This window comes from Balaenoptera acutorostrata, chromosome 20 (genome assembly GCF_949987535.1).
Source record: "Balaenoptera acutorostrata chromosome 20, mBalAcu1.1, whole genome shotgun sequence".
NCBI lineage: Eukaryota > Metazoa > Chordata > Mammalia > Artiodactyla > Balaenopteridae > Balaenoptera > Balaenoptera acutorostrata.
In genome coordinates, this window is record NC_080083.1 from 62697469 (window position 1) to 62718118 (window position 20650).

The 20650-nt window shown below is 47.8% G+C and overlaps 1 long non-coding RNA gene across 1 annotated transcript; it reads right to left on the reverse strand.

Annotated features, from left to right (window-relative positions):
- Nucleotides 1-1425: 1425 nt before the first annotated feature.
- On the reverse strand, nucleotides 1426-17136 carry LOC130705946 (uncharacterized). The gene is made up of 4 exons (XR_009006343.1): nucleotides 16936-17136; nucleotides 13509-13571; nucleotides 10849-10961; nucleotides 1426-4854 (listed from the first exon to the last, which is right to left on the reverse strand). It is a non-coding gene; the product is annotated as an uncharacterized LOC130705946 (long non-coding RNA).
- Between the last annotated feature and the right edge of the window lie 3514 nt (nucleotides 17137-20650).

Here is a 20650-nt window from a genome sequence, read left to right on the forward strand (position 1 = left end):
GGTCCCGCAGGGAGGCCTCCAGGCTCCCTCCACCCCTGCGCTAGCTTTAATCTGAGGGCTCTGCCTTTATCGCTTTTATTTGTGTATATTTCTGGGTACAATTTCCTTTGAACAAAGGGATCTGTGACTCAAAGAATGTTTGAAAACCACTTACTATTTCCAGTACAAGATCAAGGCGAGGAGCAATCGGGAATGGCTGGGAAAGACGGGGCAGGCTTCCAGGAGGGAGAGTTGGAATTCGGACAAGGAGAGGGAAGAAGAGAGGGGCCCTGGGTCAGGCCGATGATGATAGGAATGGGGTGTGGGGACCAGCCAGGTGACCGTGGGATAGCCAGGGGCCTTCTCGGATAAGAGCAAGAGTCGTGTTGATAAACGGCGAAGTGGGGAAGGTTAGAGGGGCTGGGGTGAGGGCTGCCCCGCTCTCTCTTTTGTTAGGTTCCCTGAGTAGCAGGCCCAGGTTTTAAGGTCTAGGACAGCAATTCCCGAAACCTGGTTCTAGAACATTCTAGGCATCTCCCACCATCTTCATGAAGTCTACAGCACATGGTGTCATTGGAGAAGTTCCAGCAGAGCCCGGTGCTCAGAAATATCCTCCCTCCCCTGCTGTGTCTGACCCCCTTGCTCCTGGGTTTCACGGCCTCTGGCTTCAAAGGCGTTGATCCATGTTCACATACAAACATCCAACCCAGCAGCGGTACCCTTGGGTATTCAACCCAGAGACGTGAGACTCACGTTCACCCGAAAACCTGCACCCGGAAGTTCCTAGCAGATGTGTTTGTAACAGTGCAAAACTGGAAACCACCCAAATGTCCTTCAGTGGGTGAACTGTGGTACATCCATTCCCTGGAATACAACTCGGTGATAATAATAATTGATGTGCAAACATCTTGGATGGATCTCTAGGGAATTATGCTGAATAGAAAATCCCCAGTTTTAACAGGTTACATACTGTGATTCCGCTTACATGACACTCTTGATATAACAAAGTTACAGAGATGGGGAACAGATCACTAGGAGTTAGGGATGGGGAAGAGGGTGAGCCTGGCTATAAAGGGGTCGGGGGAACACCAGAAAGCCTTGCGGTGATGGAGCGGTCCTGTATCTTGATGGAGGCGGTGGCTATACCAACCTACACATGCGATAAAATTGCACAGAACTACACGTGCACAAAGTGAATGCATGTAAAACTGGCAAAATCTGAATAAGCTTTATGAATTGAACCAACGTCACTTTTCTCATTTTGATATTGCACTATAGTTATCCAAGATGTGGTCATTGGGGAAAACTGGGTGAAGGGTACACAGGACCTCCTGTGGATTCCTTTCTTTTTTTCTTTCTTTCTTCTTTCTTTCTTTCTTTCTTTCTTTTCTTTTCTTTTCTTTTTTTTTGCAAGTTCTTCTGGATCTGTAATTATTTCACAGTAGAAAGTTAAACAAACAAACAAAAACCCCAAATATCACTGGGAGAGGTAACTCTTGTGCTTCAGTTAAGTTGTTGGAAATCGGTCAAATCTTCGACAGCAGAGGAGGTGGCAGGGAAGGGAGGGCCGCTGAACCTCAGTCAGCATCTCAACTGTTTGCCCTGGCTCCAAAGCAAGTGTCATGTTGCAAAACTAAAGCCAAACAGAACAACACCAACAGGATGTATTCTTGAAAAAGAAAGGTCCAGTGGTGTGCTGGGCCAGTCTGGTTGCACATCTCCTCAATTTCATGTTCCTTGAGTCATGTTGTGGCTTAGAATCAGCCATGGTGGGAGTATTTACACCACAGAAATTGGCAAACGCTACAAATCGGGTTTGTTTTGTTTTTAATGAAGAAAGCCAGTTGTTATTCACCAGCACCGCACTGAGAATACCTGGCCAGAACTGTCTTAGACATGAAAGGACACTTATCAGCATCTACAGAGAGGCCCTAAGGCAGGGTGTCCAGGACTGGTTAGTGTGGTAAGCTGAATAACGGCCCTCTGAATATACTTACGTCTGTGAACGTTGCAGTCATGTTAGCTATGTGAACTGGCCCTGGACGCTTAATCCTCTGAACCTCCGTTTCCCTTTCTGGAAACAGGTACGGTGCTGATGCTGGCTGCCCTGCCTACTGCTGGCTCACTGGAATGAGACACGAGGTGTAGAAATGAAAGCGTTTTGTGAACAGGCAGGCTCTGCTCCGAAATAGACCATCATTACCCGATGCTCTGCTGGTCCCATGCAACTGGTGTGTTTACAAGTGTGTTCCTGAGGATTCAGGGCGGGGGCAGACACTCCCCTCTGATTTTAAAAGCCACCCTCTAGAGAGCCTAGGTATAAACTCAACAAAGAGGCCATAATGCAGGTGTAATCTATTTGATCTACATGACGCTGGCAAATCGTTTCCTGTCTCCAGACTCAGTTTCCCCTCGTGCAAAATAAAGGCGCCTGTTGGCTGATGTGCTTCTCGGCTCTGGCTTCTGTGAGTGCTGAGAGACACAAGCCGTGACGTCTACACTCACAGCCCCGTCTGGCTGAGCGCCACTGAATTGTCCCGGCGAGCACTGCACTCTGCCCTTTACCTGCTTCAGCTCCAGGGTCCTCCCAACAACCTCTTTCACAGGTGAGGCATGAGGGGCTCCGAGAAGTTAACGTTCCCAAGGCCGCGGGTCATAGACCCCTGGGCCAGGACTTGAACTTGGGCCTACTTGCTCTGACACCTCTGTGACTTCCACTTTCCAAACTTGCCATGAGATATTTTCATGTTGTTTTGTTGGGAAACCAGATATATTTTCAAAACACTTGAGAGGGTCAAGACTATGGTCATCTAACAGGGTGAATGGTGAATCCCCCCGACAAACAACACCGTGTGCATAAACTGCATCTGCAATCCAGGCCTTTCCAGGTGGAGGAGGAGGGGCCTCGGGGAGGACGGACAGACGCCCAGTGGCGCCTGCCAGGCCTGTGAAAGAGAGAAGAGGTGGAAAAAGAAAGAGTAGGAAAGAGGTTTCTTCCCCCCTCAAGTTAGAAAGTGGGGAGAGAGAGAGACAGAGCTCGAAAACCACCGAAAGGTCCCTCCTGTCAACCTCTCCCCGTCTTAACTAAGCAGCTATTCCACACACCCCACCCTCAAAACTGCTTTGCACTCAGAGCGAGCCACTGCCCAGCAGGCCCCAGCTAAGCCTTCAAAGTCCAACTGCCTCAGGAAACGCCAGCAGCCCACAGGTGTGGGTAGGGGGCCCTTCCCACTCTCCTGCACCAGCCAGAACAGCCGCGGGGTGGCCCGAGAAGCTGCGAGAACATTCCCCAGACCCTCCCCCATGGGCTGGGACCCCCAACAGCATCCCACCGACGGTGACCACCCCCGGGGGAAATGCATTGTCCAGGGAAGCCCAGCCTACACCTGCGAGCACCCACACGGGTAAAACTCAAACAAAACCTCCTACACTTAGCACCATGATGTGCAACGCACACGTGTTTCCTACCCTCTTTTTTTAATGCTGGTGGCAACCTTCGACATTCATTTTACTGCTCATGGATGGCTTTTGAGTTTCATTTTTTTTTTTCTTTTAGCTGCGCTGGGTCTTTGTTGCTGCACACGGCCTTTCTCTAGTTGCGGTGAGCGGGGTCTACTCTTCGCTGCAGTGCGTGGGCTTCTCATTGCAGTGGCTTCCCTTGTCACGGAGCACGGGCTCTAGGCGCGCGGGCTCAGTAGTTGTGGCTCGCGGGCTCTAGAGCACAGGTTCAGTAGTTGTGGCGCACGGGCTTAGTTGCTCCACGGCATGTGGGATCTTCCCGGACCAGGGCTCGAACCCATGTCCCCTGCATTGGCAGGCAGATTCTTAACCACTGCGCCACCAGGGAAGCCCCTTGAGTCTCACTTTTGAAAACCCAGACCACTGGATGGAGGCATCAAGTCCTTTCTTTCTTTTCTTTTTTTTTTTTTTTTTGGTTAAATATAATTTTTATTTTTAAAAAATTCAACAGCTATATTTATTTTTAAATTGCACCTAAGTTTGATTCTAAAAAAATGTTTCAGTTATGTGTACTTCCTTTTAACAAGTCAATCTGTAACTGTTTTTTTAAAATTTATGTATACATTCTTTTTTTATGCATTCTTTTCCGTTATGGTTCATCCCAGGAGATTGAATGTAGTCCCCTGTGGTCTACAGTAGGAGCTTGTTGTTTATCCGGCCTGTATCTAATAGCTTGCATCTGCTCACCCCAAACTCCCACTCCATCCCTCCCGCATCCCCCTCCTCCTTGGCAACCACCAGTCTGTTCTCTGTGTCTGTGAGTCTGTTTCCGCTTCACAGAGAGGTTCGTTTGTGTCATATTTTAGGTTCCACATATAAGGAAGTGCCCCGTCCTTTCAAGGAGGCCTGGCCCGGTCTCCAGCCTCCTCACCGCTCCACTCCGGGGGCCCCGTGCGCCTGCAAACCCTGGCGGTTCCTGAATGTCTCCAATCCTTCCACACGTCCGGGCCCTTGCCCAGGCTCGTGGATGTCCGTCCTTCTGTCTGCTGATGTGTCCTACAGTTGCGACCACCTTGATGAAGCCTTTCCTGAAGTCCTCATTTGTGCCATGGGCCGTGTGCAAACGCCTCTGTTCTCCACTGATCACACAAGGTGTGGTCGTCCTATGGGGACCAGGCATGAGCCCTCTGGGACCTGTTCCTCCTGCCTGGTCAGCGTCCCACAGATCAAAGTTTCTCCATTAACGTTTGTGAATGAGAGAGACAGTGGGTTGGAGAGGGAGGGCCGGAGGGGCAGGATTCGGACCTCCCCCAACGGCAGGTCCAGCTCCTAAGGAAGGAGAGCAGCATTTATGGGTTTCATCTCTGTGTCACGGACGGCACTCACCTCTGTCTCCAGGTGGGGGCATGAGTCATCCTGCAGGTAAAATGTTTAAGAAAACCCTTAGAGATGCTTTGACAAACCTTCTTAGAAGAGAAAAGCACAACCCCTTGGCTTAATCCAGAAAGGCAGGAATGAGGTAGAGATAGGGAGATTTGGGGGCAGGGGGGGAGCGGGAGAGGAGAGAGGGGGCCCCATTTCTAGAGCAGTGATGCCTGACCTTGAATTTAGAGCCCCTCCCCCATGTCCACCCCGCCAACAGCCCCAGCCTTTAGTGTCAGTGGTCCTTCAGGGGACAGAAGGGAGATGGAAGGGAGACCTTCCCCCCTGGCACATGATGATAATAATAGGACCTGTCTCACAGGGTTTTGTGAGGACCCAGTGCGTTAATAGAAATAAAGCACTTAGAAAATGGCCTAGCATGGAAAAAGTGTTCCGTTCATTGTATTTCACCATCACATCAACCCTTCAAAGTGCATATTATTATCCCCAGTTTATAGAGAAGGAAACCAAGGCAGGGAAGGTCTCCAGGAGAATCAGCTCAAGGAGAAATACATCACAGAATCAGCTCAGTGACGAATATTTCGTGAGCATCTATCACGTGAAGGGCCCTGGGAGGGTTCCAGGAGACTAAAGGTCCTCCCTGCCCTGAAGGGCAGAGAAAACCCTGGGGGAAGGAAGGGGCTTGTGGCTGTCAGGGAGAGCTTGGCAGGAGGAACCACACCTGGAAAGTTCTAATCAGGGTTTGTGATTAGGTGGAGAGAAAAAACCATCAACAGCTCAGAGGCGGGGAGATGCTTTAGTTAGATTTACCTCCTCTACCCTCCAGCCCTGCACCAGAATGTGCTGATTACAGAGAATAAAATTGCTCTGGGTAAGAGCAGGTCAAAGGACCCATTTATCGTGGGCCTCAAAGTAGACTTTTGATCTCCAAGTGAAGATGCGTACCCCACCTCACTCCATCAGGGTGGAAAAAAGTATCCACCCCTCCATCCTCACCATTAAAGGTAAAGCCCTTCAACCTTGGGGGCACATTAGAATCCCCTGGGGGAGTCCCACCCCCACCTCAATTAAGTCTGAATCCCTGGGGGTGGTGCCCAGGTATCAGCAGGTTTTAAAGCTCCCCATGGCTGCTTCAAAAGCAAGTTTGCAGCTCTGTTTCTTCGGCTTATTATTATTTTTAATTATTCTTTTTAATGGAAGTGGCCAGAGCCTCATTCCAGGCGAAGAACAGAAAGCAGGGAAGAACTGGCTTCTCCTTGTGATCTAGGTCCAAACCTCTTTTTCTCTTGCTGAGGGATTCTTCCCAGCAACCTCCAAGCAACCGGCCGAGAGACGCTGTCCTGCATTTTCGGTCCTCAGCTATAGAACAAAGAACCCTTAGAGGTTTAATAAGAGGCTGCTCAGCTCTCTGGCCCCTGGGCTAGTAAGATCTAGAGTGAGAATCGGGGTGGCCCCTTCTAGGACAGAGCAAGCCTCAGAACAGGGCTGGAGGACTCCGAAGGCGGCAGCATCTCTGCCACTACCTGCTGCCCACCTGTCCCAACCTGCAAGGGAGGCCTCAGCAAAACACGGGGCTGCAGGATATAAAAGCCTGCAGCTCATGCCTGAGTGAGGGGTGCACGGTGTTAGGCCCTCAGGCGGCGAGCCACACCCCGAACCCCAGCCCTTCCTCATCTTGAGGGAAACCCACTTGAATTCGACTGGTTGGTGGGAATCTCTGTCAACGGACTATCTCCCAAGCCTCCTGCTCCCCGAGCTTTGTTCCTTGGGGACGCGACTTCAAGCTCGTCTGAAGTGGTCCTGACCCCCCTCGGGTTGGGGGTGGGAGGATAGGCAGTGAGCACTGAAAAGGACTTGGGTCACGTGAATGAGGCGAGGGGTGGAGGGGACATTGCGCCCACCTTTTCACTCTCTCCAGGAGATGCTGTGTGGCAGTCAGGACAAAGTGGACCTCTCTGAGCCCTAGCGTGGGATCTGCCAGTCACGCCTTCTCCCCCCTGCAGTTTCCACAGTTCACTCTTACCTGGGTCCTCTGCGTTTACCTTTGTGCACATTTGTGTCTCTTCAGGGTCATCCTGCCGGAACCCACATCTCCTCCCACCTCCCTTGCTCTTTCGGGGTCTTCACCTCCCGCTCCTGCCCAGTCCTTCCACTGGACTGGTCCTGTCTGACGACTTCCCAGACCTAGTCCACTCCTTTTGCCCAACGCCTCACAGCCTTGGGTATTGCTGACCACACAATGTAGCTGTGGTGGTAGGGTTAAAATGACGATCTTGATAGATAGATGGATAGATAGACAGATAGATAGATAGATAATTGATAGATAAATAAATGGTAGATAGATAAATAAATAATAGATGGATAGACAGATGATAGACAGATAATTGATAGATGGATGGATAGAGAGAGAGATGGTAGGTAGATAGATAGTAGATGGATAGATAGATAATAGATAGATGGTAGATAGATGATAGATAGATGATAAATAAATGATTGATAGATAGATAATAGATGGATGGATAGATAGATATAGGTAGATAGAAAGATAGCTAGCTAGCTAGCTAGATAATAGATAGTTGGTAGGTAGATGATAGATAGATGATAAATAAATACTTGATTGATAGATAATAGATGGATGGATAGATAGATATAGGTAGATAGATGATAGATGATAAATAAATGGTAGAAAGATACATAATAGATGGATAGATAGATAGATATAGGTAGATAGAAAGATAGATGATAGATAGCTAGAGATAGATAGATATAGGTAGATAGATAATAGATGGATGGATAAATAGGTATAGGTAGATAGAAAGATAGATGATAGATAGATATAGATATCACACAGTGTTTAAAGCATGTTTGTTCTTTTTCTCCCATTTCTGCCTCCCCTCTTGAGGGTTTATGGTGCTGAGTTTACCTGGGGGGCTGGTGCTGTGTGGGTCAGCAATGGCTGAAGGGGGCTACAGGGAGGAAGGTGTCCAGAGACGACAAATCATTGGTCTGAGGCCCGATGGAAGTGGCCATCCCCAACCTTCTGGGGCTGCCATCCCTGGGGTGGAGAGAGTTAGCCAGATGGTCCCTGCTTCACCTTCCCATAGAAGCAGCACGACCAGAAGCTGAGGTGCTCTTGAGATGGAAGTGGCTGGCCCCAGTTCTCCCTGTGGCTGCTTTAATAAGGAGGCAATCTTTCTTTTTCTCTGTCCTTTGAAGATTTGGGTCTAATTTGCAAGGGAGCTGCTAGCCTGATCATTCCATTTTAAGGGCGTGTAGCCCTGGAGGAAAACACCAACTAAGAAAACGGATTATCTTAAAGAGGCAGACAAAGGAAAGAGAAGAAATGGCGAAATTTATAATTTTTTAAAATTTGGTAAGAGAAACAGGAAAAATATTAGTGAATAGTTATGAGGTCAGGTAGGGAAGCATTTCTAAGCAAACACATATTAAGAACATATAGGACTTCCCTGGTGGCACAGTGGTTAAGAATCCGCCTGCCAATGCAGGGGACAGAGGTTCGAGCCCTGGTCCAGGAAGATCTCACATGCTGCGGAGCAGCTAAGCCTGTGTACCCCAACTACTGAGCCTGCGCTCTAGAGCCCATGAGCCACAACTACTGAGCCCATGTGCCACAACTACTGAGCCCGCATACCTAGACCCCACGAACCACAACTACTGAGCCTGTGAGCCACAACTACTGAAGCCTGCGTGCCTAGAGCCCCTGCTCCACAACAAGAGAAGCCACCACAATGAGAAGTCAAGCCACCACAATGAGAAGTCCACCCACCACAACGAAGAGTAGCCCCTGCTCGCCACAGCTAGAGAAAGCCTGTGCGCAGCAACGAAGACCCAACGCAGCCAAAAATAAAATTAATTAATTAATTTTAAAATATATATATATATATTAAAAAAAAGAACATATAATGGAAGGAGTGAAAGATTTGAATACTTTTTTTAAATGTAAAATTTCTCTATGTGAAAAAGAACAATTTCTATTGGTAAAAAGAAAAATGTGTACAATTATAAATTATATAGGTTAACAAACAAAATATTAGAACATATATGACAAAGTAAATGTCCTTCATATATAAAGAGCTCTTAAAAGTGAATAAGGAAAAAATGGAAAATTCCAGTTAAAGAAAAGTTCAATGAACATGTAATTTACAAATGAAGACATACAAGAATACAAAGTGTATCCTGTCTAGTAATAAAATAAATACAAACTAAAATAACAGTGAAATTCTATTTTTTTCACTTAAATAAATACTCAGTGTTGCTAAGAGTATGGGAAACAGGAATTCTGATTCAAAGCTACCAAAAATATAAATACATTTCTGGGGGCAGTTTGCTAATATGAATTAAACTCTTCACATCCCTTCACTTAGTCACTCTCACTTTTAGGAATGTTTCTTAAGGAAATAAATATGAAGATTTGCATATGAAGATGTTAATCACAGAGTTCTTCATGATGATTTTATCTATTTTTTAAAAATTTTTATTGGAGTATAGTTGATTTACAATGTTGTGTTGGTTTCAGGCGTACAGCAAAGTGAATCAGTTATACTTATATGTCCACTCTTTTTTTTTTTCTGTCCACTCTTTTTTAGATTATTTTCCCATATAGGCCATTACAGAGTATTGAGTAGAGTTCCCTGTGCTCTACAGTAGGTCCTTATTAGTTATCTATTTTATATATCATGAAGATCTTAAAGTTAAGAACAACCTAAATGTCTGAAAATAGGAAATCGATTTAATATAGTTTAGCATAAATATATTGGATAAAATACAATACAGCCAACAAAACCCTATTTTCAAAGAATATTTAGGGATACACAAAAATGCTCACAATATAATATTAAGTTTTTAAAAAGGCAGGCTACATTGACTTCCCTGGTGTTCCAGTGGTAAAGAATCCGCCTTCCAATGCAGGGGACTCGTATCCCTGGTCAGGGAACTAAGATCCCACATGCGGCGGAGCAACTAAGCCCGTGCACCACAGCTAGAGAGAAGCTCACGCACCGAAACGAAGATCTCGCGTGCTGCAACTAAGACCCGAAGCAACAAAAAATAAATTAAATAGCTAACTAACTAAATAAATAATACATCTTTTAAAAAAATTAAAAAGTAAATTAAAAAGACAGCTTACACACTTTGTATGCATTCGAAGGCAAATATGGCTTTTTAAGAAAACAAAAAAAACAAACAAACAAAAAAACAAGCTAAAGGAGTTTGGGAAGGTCTGTGTATCCCTGAGCCAAGCACGGGGCCAGATAAACTGAGTGAGTGAGTGTCCACCTGGACCCCTTACCCACGTCTTTGTCGGGGAGGAAGAGCCCTGTGATTGGCAGCTCACCAGAGTCACATGGAGTCGGGCAAGGCGATTCCCCACGGGAGGGACTTGGGGAATACAGATATAGCCATCCTGCCTACAATGACATTGACTGTGATGATGGCGGTGGTGAGAGGGGGAGGGGCTAGAGGGGCACTGAAGGGGTGGCACCTGCCGTGCTGGGGTTCCCAGGGGCAGTCAGTCTAAGCATGTACTTGGCCACTTACAAAGCCGGGCACCAAAAACTAATTTTTAAATGTTTCCCAAAAGCTTTGAACTAGAGAAAGACCAGAAATGATTGATTTCTTTATATTTATTTTGTAGCTGAGTATTATATTTAATTTGCCCTTGAGTATTGTTTTTCTTTTGAATTAAATAGGGCAGGGAGAGGAGTGGGGCTCGTCATGATCACTCTCTGTCACCACCAGGCTGCTGGGAGGGGTCTGGTCTCCAGCCCACCCAGAGGAGGGGGGCGACCGGCTGCAGGACTGTGACCCTCCCGCCCGGGAAACGGAAGGCTGGACCCAGAGGCAAGGTCAGGAGAGCCTGCTGGTGGCCACCAAGGCTCCCAGACCAGAACTCAGCGCAGACCCTACTCACTGCACAAGACAATTGTGTACCTAGAAAATATTCGGAAGCTGAGAGAAATGAGTGAGTTCTGCAAGAGCACAGGATGTGAGGTCCAAATTAACACTCACTTATCGAGACTGCCTGGTGGTCCAGTGGTTAAGACTTCGCCTTCCAGTGCAAGGGGTGAGGGTGTGATCCCCGGTCGGAGAGCTAAGATCCCACGTGCCTCGCAGCCAAAAAACTAAAACATAAAACAGAAGCAGTATTGTAACAAATTCAATAAAAACTTTAAAAATGGTCCACATCAAAAAAATCTTAAAAAAAAAAAAACTCAGTTACTATCTATAGACTATCAAAGAACAATTGGAAAGTAACATTTTAAAATGCCATTTATAATAGCATTAAAAGGGCTTCCCTGGTGGCGCAGTGGTTGAGAGTCTGCCTGCCGGTGCGGGGGCGCGGGTTCGGGCCCTGGTCTGGGAGGATCCTGCGTGCCGCGTAGCGGCTGGGCCCCTGGGCCGCGATTACTGAGCCTGCGCGTCTGGAGCCTGTGCTCCGCAGCAAAAGAGGCCGCGATGGGGAGTGGACCTTGCTCGTCGCGGCTGGGGGGGGGGGGTCCCCGGGGGGGTCCCCGCACAGGAATGGGGACCCAGCACAGCCAAAAATAATAATTAAAAATAAATAAATAAATATAATAGCATTAAAAGAAAACCAAGAAAAACCTAGGAGTATATTTAACAAAATATATCCGAAATATGAAATATGAATGTTTTGAAAACAACAAAACATTACTGAGAAAAATTAAAGACCTAAACAAATGGTAAATGATGCTGTGTTCATGGGTTGGAAGACTCAGTTGTTAAAATGTTAGTTTTACCCAAATTGATCTATGGATTCAACTCAGTCGCAATCAAAATCCCAGAGTCTTTGGTTAGAAATTGACAAGCTGATTATAAAATGTGTATAGAAATGTAAAGGACCTAAACTAGTCAAAAATATTTGAAAGAAGAATAAATTGGGAAGACATACCATCTGATTCCAAGACATTATAAAGCTACAGTAACCAAGACAGTGTGGGACTGGCATTAAAGAATGACAAATTTATCAATAGAACAGACTAGAGAATCCAAAAATACACCCACAAATCTATGGTCAGTTGATTTTTTAATGAGTGTGCTGGAAAAAAGTCAACAGGAAAAGGATAGCTTTGGAAAAACTGGGTATCCACATGAGAAAAAAAGAAATGAAACATAAATCTAAACTTACACCATAGACAAAAATTAACCCAACATCAATCATAGAGCTAAACTTTATAAAAGCTAAACCATAAAAGTTTTTGGAGGAAAAAGTCTTTTTGACTTTGGCATAGGCAAATATTTTTTTTAGAAAAAACACAAAATGCACTATCAAAAAAGAAAAAATGGATGTTTGACTTCATCAAAGTAAATACCTGGTCTTCAAAGATATTTCTTATTTTTCATTAACGAATTGAAAAAGAAAGCCACAGACTGGTAGAAAACATTTGAAATACAAACATCTGACAAAGGACTTGTATCCAGAATATACGAAGAACTCTTTTAACTCAATAATAAGAAAACAAATGACCCGGGCTTCCCTGGTGGCGCAGTGGTTGAGAATCCGCCTGCCAATGCAGGGGACACGGGTTCGAGCCCTGGTCTGGGAGGATCCCATATGCCGCTGAGCAACTGGGTCCGTGAGCCACAACTACTGAGCCTGCGCGTCTGGAGCCTGTGCTCCGCAACAAGAGAGGCCGCGACAGTGACAGGCCCGCGCACCGCGATGAAGAGTGGCCCCCGCTCGCCGCAACTGGAGAAAGCCCTCGCACAGAAACGAAGACCCAACACAGCCATAAGTAAATAAATAAATAAATAAAAATAAAATTAAAAAAAAAAAAAAGAAAACAAATGACCCAATTTTAAAAATAGATGAAAGATGCTATCAGATATTTCCCCAAAGAAGATGTATTAATAACCAATAAGCACACTAAAAGGTGATCAATGTCATTAGTTGTCAGAGAAATACAATGGGATATACTATACAGGCACTAGAAGACTGAGAATTAAAAAGCCTAATCATTCCAAATGGTAGAGAGGACATGGAACTCTCACACATTCTCATCCATTGTTAGTAGAACTATAAAGTGACAAGACCACTTTGGAAAACAGTTTGGCCTTTTCTTATATGGTTAAAAACATACTTATATAAATAAACACAACATTTTAAATCAACTATACTCCAATATAAAATAAAAATTTTTAAAAAGGAAAATTAAAAAAAAACATATACAACTCAATGATTTCACTCCTTACTTAAGTGAAAACATATGTTCACACAACTTATCAATGGATATTGAAAGGAGACATATGCATAATGTCCTCACACTGAAAACAACTCAAATGTCCATCAACAAGTGAATGGAAACACAAGTTATGGTACATCCATACAATGGACTAAGCCTCAGCAATAAAAAGGAACAAACTAGACACATAACAGGGCTAAATCCTCAGAACCACCATGAGCAAAATAGGCAGACACAAAAGAGTACTTACTGGGTGATTCATTTATCTGAAATTCTGGAATTGTCAACTGTGGATGATTTTATGCTCCCAGGGGACATTTAGAAATATCTGGAAACATTTTTGGTCTGTCCCAAGTTGGTGTATGCTACTGGCATCTGGTGAGTAGAGGCTGGGGTGCTGCTAAACATCTTAAAAATGCAAAGAATTATCTGACCCCAGATGCCCAAAGAAACCCGGGCAAAACCAACCTGTAGTGACAGAAAGTGGATTGCTGATTGCTCCTGGCTGGGCAGTGGGAGAGTGAAGATTGACTGCAAAGAGAAAAGAGAATGTTTTATATCTTGATTGCAGTAAACAGAAGCATTTCATTTTATGCAAATTATACCTCAATAAAACTGATTTAAAAAAATGACCCTGAACACTACCTTGAAATACTTTTCTGTTGTTCTCACGCACCAGGTCACTAAAAATGCATGGTTCTAAGTGTAAAGTACCCTGAGCAATCTCTTAGTACTGAAGATACCCCTCCCATCCTACAAAACTGAAGCTATGTTTCCTAACTAGAATTTGAGGAGGGTGAAACCAGGAGGCGAGCAAGAACAAAGAAGTCTGTGGTCAATCGATAGTATTATAATGTTCGATTATTACACACACACATAGATGTGGATATGGACACATCCATTTCCACAAATGCCGTTTGCATGGTACCTGACATCAGGAAACTATATAATGTGTTAATAACCTTTGCTGCAACCCCACATTCTTTATGCTTTGATCTCTCCACCCATGGATGTTTTCATAAAGCCAAAAGACGCTTTAACCTCTTGGTGAGGGTGCAGGCTTTGGGAATGGAGGCAGGTGAGTAGAAAGCAGTTCTATGATGATCATCTCAGAAACGATCATTTTGGAGCCCTTTTCCGTGGTGTCCTGGGACCAGCTCACGTAGGCTTGTGAAAGCTGACCTCAGGTTTCCGTCTCAAAGCAACCGTGGTGGGAGCATTTACACCATGGAAACTGGCAGATGCTACAAATCAGGGTTTACTCCCCGGAGAGCTGGTTGTTACACGTCTGCCAACACGCCACTGCCTCTGACTCAGAAAGAAATGAAATTCGTAACAAAAAGAGGATGCCCAGGGGGTGTGAACACGGACATTGCGGTTTGGAAATTTTTGCCTCTTAGGTCATAAAGACAGTTGCAACGGCGCTGAAGATCCATCTTCCTGTAAGACGGAGGGTGGGAGTGGGAGGTGGGGAGGGGCCTGGACCACATTCCATGCAGAGGTTTAAGTGAAAATTGTACTTGGTAGCATGGGGGGCTTCTGGTTAAGCAAAACACCGTGTTTATTTTAAAAAACCTGTTCTTTGTACTGTATTAAAGCTGGATGCAGCACAGAGTTGGGTGGGATCTTGGCCGTGACCTCAACGTGAGGGCAGAGGAGCCCTCATTTAGGGAGGGGCCCACCACAGCCTCTGCTCACTGTGCTTTCTGACGGTTCAGGATCCTGCAATGAGCCTGAGGAGACAGGATTGCTCGAGGGGCCACACGGTGAGCCCCAGGCAGAGCTGAGGCGTCCTGCGGGGCTTCTGGGGCCTGACTCACTGTCTGCTTTTCCACGCGAGTAAGGCCAGGAAGGAGAGAGCGTCCCCAGGGAGCAGCTTCTGGGGAGCTGTGGCTCTGCCCCGTGCTGCCTCTGGCTTTCTGGGTGCCGGCCTGGCCCACGCGGAGAAGTTCATTTCTTCCTGGTGCGGGGAGCAGCGAGATGCCCAGACGAGATCCCAAGTCCGTGCGGTCAGTAGCAGCAGAGCGGAGGCCTTGGGGGCGGGACCCATGCTGTCCTGTGGCTGGAGGGCCCCCCTAGCATGTATTTAAATCACCTTGAAAACGTGACCTCTATTTTTTTCTCATCAAGGAGCAGTTTCGGGTCCCAGCAAGATACTGGCCCATGTCCCTGGGCTTGGAAATCAGACCTGGAAAGCTGAAGACCTTCCTGCCCTTCTGAGGGCAGAATGCCAGTGCCAGGTCCCCTCCGTCATGCTGGGACACAAGGAGGAGCGGAGGGGGGCGGAGACGCCAGCAGCCCTGCTAGGCCACCAGAGCTGGGCACAGAGTCTAGGCTGCCCGCCCCCCCCCCCCGCCCCCGGCCTCCTAAAGGGCCCTCGGCTACTTGGGCTCCCGTGGGACCTGGGATGGGGTTGGGGAGTCTTTAGCTCTGTCCCCACCCTCCCAGCAGAACAGGACGGCAGGGCAACATGCTCTCCTGGGTGAAACTGTGGGAGGAGACCCCCCAACCTCTCTGCCGCTGTCTCCCTCTGATAGCGGGATTTAAAAAACTATATATATAAAAAAAAAAGCAAGCAAGCAAGCATAAAGGATTGCAGGGGGGCAGGGGGAGGCGGTTTGAGGAGTGGGGAGACCCTAGGTAGAAATCAATGAAGCCTTGAAATCTTCTGCACTGAAAAAGCCTGCACTTCTCTGCTGTCTTTGGGAAGCCGCGGAATGGCTGGGAAACTGTTTTTAATACACAAGAGTTCAAACACTGAGGCTCCCCACCAACAGTCACGTCTTAAACTCTAAACTTTACATGAAAACTCTCCCAGTCCCTTTGAACTGGCCTCCCCTCTCCGGCGAGCATTCCAGTGTTTATGCATTTTTCGAGATTGCTGGCAGGATCGCGGGCCGCTTTGAATACTTTCTCTCTCTTTAGCAATCGCCTGCTTTCAGAACCCATTAATGCTCCACTCAGCAACATCAAGGTATTGCTTTGAAGTCCCTTCTGGCTACAGGCCTCTCACACTCTTTGGTTACTGTGCAATCAAATAATTAAATGGATTCTCAGGGAAAAAAAAAAAATCATTCTTTTCCTTGGTAATTAAACACTCCGGGTTGAACAGGAGTGCCGCCTTGCCAAGGAAGTGAGGATCTATAAAGACTCGGAGCCCAGAAGTCTTTTCTCGTGGTCCCTGGGGAGAAAAATAATCACAAGCACTCAGCTCGGTTCTCACTTCCCTTCTGCACAAGCAGCTTCCCTGGGCTCCGGGCTCTCGGTCTCAGGACCTCCCTTCCAGGGTGGGGGGCAAGGGGATCCCCACCGGGAGGGTCCCTTTGGGGGTGGGGGATGGCCGGGGTGCTGGGAGGGGCATCTAGAGGCCAAAATGGGCCTGTGAGAGATGGTAGGTGCAGGAGGGCAGGGACCGGGGCTGCCCCAAACCCCCTGTGAGTACTGGGAGGGGGAGACAGAAAGAGGAAGGGGAGAGGGGAGGGGGAGGGGAGAGGAGGGAGGAAGAGTGGCTGGAGGGAGGAGAAAGAAGGGGAAAAAGAAGGATGAGGAAGGGGCTTCCCTGGTGGCGCAGTGGTTGAGAATCTGCCTGCCAATGCAGGGGACACGGGTTCGAGCCCTGGGCTGGGAAGATCCCACATGCCGCGGAGCAACTGGGCCCGTGAGCCACAACTACTGAGCCTGCGCGTCTGGAGCCTGTGCTCCGCAACAAGAGGCCGCGATAGTGAGAGGCCTGCACACCGCAATGAAGAGTGGCCCCCACTTGCCGCAACTAGAGAAAGCCCTTGCACAGAAACGAAGACCAACACAGCCAAAAAAAAAAAAATTAATTAATTAATTAATTTTAAAAAAGTACCTGAACCAGTAAAAAAAAAAAAAAAAAAAGGCCATTACATACCCTAAGCCTCTGGTTGCAAGCATCTAAACGTGGCATCCTCTAGAACTTGAACTTGAGATATCTCTTCATCACTCCATCCTGTTTCTCAAAGTGGCAAGTGTCCCCCCTCCAACCTCTCTCTCCCCATTTCAGACCATGTGGTGTGTGTTCTTGGTCTTGAGAACACATCCGCCCACTCCAGGGACAGGAGCTGTATTATTAGTCAGAAGTCTTCTGGTTGAGCAAAAAAAAACCCAAGTCAAATTGAGTTAAGACAGAAAAGGGATGACAGGATTTATTGGCTCACAAGGCCAAATTTTGGGGCCGTTGAATCTGAGGATCCAAGTGACGTCATGGAAGTTGGTCAGTCTTTCTCTCTGCCCCCCATCCCTTCCTCTGTGGCTCTGAGTTCTTTGTTGGTTTCAACCCTGGGGGTGGGGGTGGGTCACTCTGCACACTGTGGTCTCCAGGAGCTCAAGGATTCTGCGCCCATTGCAGAAGCCCCAGCAGAAGGAGAGCATTCTCTGAATTCCTGGCACGAGCCCCACGGCTGATTCTCACTGGATCCACATTAGTCACGTGTCCGTCCTCGAACCCGTCATGATAGCCAGAGGGATGGAATGTATTAATTGGCCAGATCCTGTGCCGTTTGTATAGCTGAGGGGTGTTCGCCAAAGGAAAACCAAGGTACTATCATCGGGAGACAAAAACATGGACGCAGAGCTAGCTAAAATAACAGCAGGGACAAATGCAAGAAAAACATCTCACCGGTGTCATTTATGGAGATTCTCGCAAGGAAGTGGGGCCCAAAGGGTGGAAATCAACCGGGATCAGAAACAACACGTCACCAGATGTGGTACAAAGTGGGAGACGCAGAGCAGTGGAACCAGGAAAGCAGCCGACGAATCAAGCAGGTGTGACCCAGGAGGACCTCCCAACAGGTGAGGGGTGAGGAGAGGCAGGCAGGAACCGCAAGCCATTCCATCCCAGCCCAAAAGTGAATTCCACAGTTCCTGGGGAGTCAGGAGCCTCTGCTGGGCTTAGCCTGCCGCCTGCCTCCGAGCAGGAGAGGCTGTGCGATGATGGGCTCTCGTTGGAAGAGGAGGTACAGGTGGCTGGTCTTCACAGTGGCCAGGGCGGTCTGCAGAATGGCCACAAAGCTTGCTTGCAACGATACAAGTCTTCACACATGTAGGGATTTATCCTCAAAAACTGGGAGACGTTCAGAACACAGAGCAAGAGAGTGTACCACATACTGGAAGGGAATGCACCGAAATATTATAACTTGCTATCTATGGGTAGTGGGATTATAGATGGATTTGGAGGGCCTTTTTTTGTCATTCTATGTATTTTTCAAAATTTCTACCATGACTATTTATTTCTGTGGTTAGCAAAAAAAAAAAAAAAAAAAAAAAAATTAAAGGAAAAATCTCTAAGTAACTCACATATCAAATGTTCTATAAGCCAGACTTTTACTATCATAATCCACTCTCCCATTTAATTCATTTTCTCACCATCTCTCTGTCCCTTGCCCTGGGACCGGCTATCCCTCAGTCTGGATAATTGGCCTCTGGCCGACAGGGAAGCGGGTGGCCCAAGCAGCCGTGGCCCCTAAAGCAAGGCTGGGAGGCGTCTCTGCTTCTCCAGGTGGCCTGGCGCTGCCGAGGGGACAGGGCTCAGATGCACAGCAGCTGCGTCCCTCCCCCGGCTCGCGCCCCTCCCCGTTCTCTCACCCCCTGGGCGTTTTCGGGCAGGAGGAACGGACAGCTAAGGCCTGTAGCCGTCTCATGTCTGCCAAGCAGTGGGTGTCATCTGGCGGCCCTTCCGCCCAAACCTTTTATGTTGACAAACCGTGTCCGTCAGAGGACTAATTGCGTCTTGCCGTCTCCAGCCCGGCCAAGTGCTCCACAATGATTCACAAACCATCTACACAACTGATGATCGCAAAAGACTTCACCCCCGTGGAAACAGACGCCCGAGCACGCACCGCCTGGTTGAGGATGGGAGCTGAGGCTCGTTTTACTGATGCAGGTCCCCGCCAGGACAGAAACCCTCCCCTAAAAGTCAGTAAGACCCCCCTGCCACCAGCTCTACCTACCCCCATCCCTCCCAGCTGCCCCCCAGCAACCAGGGAGCCCACCGTCTCCCTTGGGAAAAATACAGTCACCCAGGCCCGTGCCAAACTCAGAATCCCAGGGAGGAAGAGACTTGGAAAGCTCATCTAGTCTAGGGCGCAGCCTTCGGGCCTAAAGATGACCACTGACTTCGTCTTCTCAACCTGGCAATCTGTGGAGGCAGAAATTCCATAATTTCTCCCAAGGGTTTTATATCCTGGTAGCCAAGATGGTTTTTTTGGGAAGATGGTGGCATCCTGCTTTTCGTCCTGTTGTGCCTTCCAGGAGAACAGAGGGCAAACGCCCAGATCCTGGCTTCACTTTCAGATGGTCAAAGATTCGGACAACCTGGATTTTCCAGCTTGACCCAGGCTGAGCGGAGATGAAAATCAGAGGTGTGTGTAGTAGTCGGGATAGAGCGTGTGGAAGAAAAGCCGGCAGAGTCCGCTGGGGTCTGTGACAGCAGGCAGACTGGGAAGATGCAGTTACCAAGGTGACGGGCGGGTGGGGGGAGTGTGGAGGTCTTTCACGTGGTCAGAGGAAGTTTCTCCTTAAGACGATGCTTCAAGTTTTTCTCTTTGAAAGATTTGTGCTTTTCTTTTTCTGTTAGGACAAAATGGTAGGTGTCCCCGTTCTATCGGTCGGGAGACAGCCATCACTCTAGGTATTTGTTATGGGTTGAAGTGTGTCCCCCTTACAAAAGTTACGGGCAAGTCCTAATACGCGGTCCCTCAGAATGCCACCTCAGTTGGAAATAGGGTCTTTGCAAATGCAGTCAAGTTAAGATGCAGTGATGAAGGTGGGCCCTAACTTAAAATGACTGGTGTCCTTATAAAAAGGGCTTAGTCACAGACACGTACAGAGGAAGGGCTGTGTGAAAAGACACAGGGAGATCGCCATGTGAAGACTGGGGTCATGCAACTACCGGTCAGGAGCACCTGGGGCCACCAGAAGCTGAGAGAGGCAGTGAAGTCCACTTCCGTCCAGGTTTCAAGGGGAGTCTGGTGCTGCTGCCACCTTGATTTGCGACTTCCAGCCTCCAGAACTGTGAGAGGATACATTCTGCTGTTCTCGACTACCCAGTTTGTGGTATCTTGTTACCACACCCCAGACTAACGTAGCATTTTAACATAAAGTAAACTGATACAGGGTAGGAGATGCTTAGAAATTTGGTGAAGAAATCAGCAACAGGCCAGGTTGAGCCTGTGGTCATGACTTCCAAAACCCTGCAGAGCTCACCTGCCCAGGCAGCATTCCTGGGTCTGCTGCTACGATCCTACACGTCCTACATGTACTGCACACCCGTGAGCTGGTGGCCGGACGCCACCAAGGGGAGTCGGGCATCTCTCCCAGCTCCAAGCCCCTCGGGGACCAGGGAGCCGAGAACGGGCGCCCACGAAGCTGCAACAAGCCCTGAGTCTCCACCACTTGGTAGTCAGCCGACGAGCCAGAGGGAAGACACCTCTGCCTCCTACTGAGGGAAACGAAGCGGTGGAGCCCACTTCACATCCAGACACGGAGGGGTCGGGAGAATGCGGTGCTCAGCTCTCCAGCCTCTGCCGTGCAAGAGAGCACGTTAGCAGCAAAACGGGAGGAAGGCCAGGTGAGAAATTCACAGCACC